Source organism: Equus caballus, chromosome 21, assembly GCF_041296265.1.
Source record: "Equus caballus isolate H_3958 breed thoroughbred chromosome 21, TB-T2T, whole genome shotgun sequence".
NCBI classification, from domain to species: domain Eukaryota; kingdom Metazoa; phylum Chordata; class Mammalia; order Perissodactyla; family Equidae; genus Equus; species Equus caballus.
This window is the reverse complement of record NC_091704.1, coordinates 9,413,893-9,415,843: the sequence shown is the minus strand read 5'-3', so window position 1 is coordinate 9,415,843 and position 1,951 is coordinate 9,413,893. Positions and strand designations below refer to the sequence as shown.

Sequence of the window (1,951 nt, the reverse complement as noted above, 5' to 3'; positions counted from 1 at the left end):
CATGAGAAGATGTTTAATGCTACTAATCACCATGGAAATTCATATCAAAACCACAATGGTTGTACCACCTCACATCTGTTAGAATGACAATCATCAAAAAGACCAGAGATTACAAGTGTTGCTGAGGGTGTGAAGAAAAGAGAGTCTTGTGCACTGTTTTTGGTAATGTAGATTGGTAAAGCCGCTATGGGAAACTGTATGGAGATTTCTCAAATAATTAAAAATAGAACTATCATATGATCCAACAACTCAACTTATGGGTATATTTCCAAATAAAATGAAATCAGAATCTCAAAGAGATATCTGCACATCCATTGCAGGATTATTCAAAATAGCAAACACCAGGAAATAACTTAAGTTTCATATATATATATATACACACACACATATATATGTGTATATATATATCATGCAGTTGTTATTAGGATGCAAAATAACATATAAAAATTGCTTAGTGTGTAGCATAGCAAATAGTAACTGCTTAAGAATTAGTATCTCTCAGTATGGTAGTCTCAGGTAATTCTTAACAACTTCCTATTATACTGATCAATGAATTTAACTTTCCCTTCATGCATTACTGAAGGAGAGAGAATTACAATATGTTTAAATGTTGATGACTTCAGGAAATTAAACTCATTTAGCATTGTATAATCTTCAATAGTGACACTGAGTTTGCTGGCATTTTAAATTTGCACATTTCCCCAGGCACCTTTTCAAGGCTCCCTTGACCACACTGTTCCTCGGACTGTAGATGAGGGGGATCAGCACAGGGGTGAAGATAGTGTAGAACGCTAACACAACCTTATCGTGGTTAGCTGATCTGTAGGATTTGGGTCTCATGTAGGTGAAAATGGCAGCTCCATAGAAGAGTCCCACCACAGCCAAATGTGAGGAGCAGATGGCAAAAGCCTTCTTGCAGGCTTCTCTAGAACACATGTGGAGAACAGCTACAAGGATGAGACTATAGGAGGTCAGGATGAGAGATAAGGGTCCAAGAACATTAACACACAGCGGATATACATGACATACTCAGACAGATGTGTCAGCACAAGCCAAACGCACCAGCATGGGGGCCTCACCAAAGAAATGATCGATGTCACGTGCACTGCAAAATGGGAAGCTCAGGGTAGCAGCAGCCTGCATGAGCCCATCAGCTGCCCCCAGGAACCAAGACCCAAAAATCATTCTCAGGCATAATTCCTGGCTCATGAAGAGAGGGTATTGCAGTGGGTGGCAAACAGCCACATAGCAGTCATAAGACATTGCTGCTAAAAGGAAACTCTCACCAGCATCCAGTATGATTGAAACAAAGATCTGCAACCCACAGTCAACAAGGGAGATGGACTTTCTTGTCAGTCAAGTTGTCAGCAGCCATTTTGGGCACAATGATGGTAACCAGCATCACATCCATGAGGGAAATTTGGCTCAGTAGGAAGTACATAGGTGTGTGGAGCCGCAGGTCCCAGTAAATCAGGAGAAGCATGGGGGCATTGCCCATAAAAGAAGCCATGGCCATTGTCAGCATCACCACGAAGAGAAAGAGGTGGGGTCCTGTGTGTTTAAAGAGTCCTAGAAGAATGAAGTCTGATGTTGTGTTTCTCTTCTCCATGATTTCTTCTGGTGTGATTCTGTCAATGGAAAAATAGAGAAGGAAGGGACTTTCATCATCTAACAATGTTAGTCTATCTTCATAACTTCTGGACATGTGCTGGGTGTGAAATCCAGGGTTCTGATTCAAAGCCCTACCCTCCAGTCAATATGGCTCTTGTTGACCTATCATCCCACTTTTTTTTAACTCATACTCTTAATATTTTAAATAAGGTTAGTCTATATATTTCACAGAATGACACATTGGTTGATTGAGATAATGGACCAAAATGGATCTAAAGTAAAAAAATTGTCAAGGGCTATAAATTATAAATAGTTACTTTGGCCAATTTTATATTGTTTA

At 39.8% G+C, this 1,951-nt stretch overlaps 1 pseudogene; it reads right to left on the bottom strand.

Moving 5' to 3' along the window:
• Window positions 1-654: 654 nt before the first annotated feature.
• Window positions 655-1,609, bottom strand: LOC138919961 (olfactory receptor 2T33-like; annotated as a pseudogene).
• Window positions 1,610-1,951: the final 342 nt, after the last annotated feature.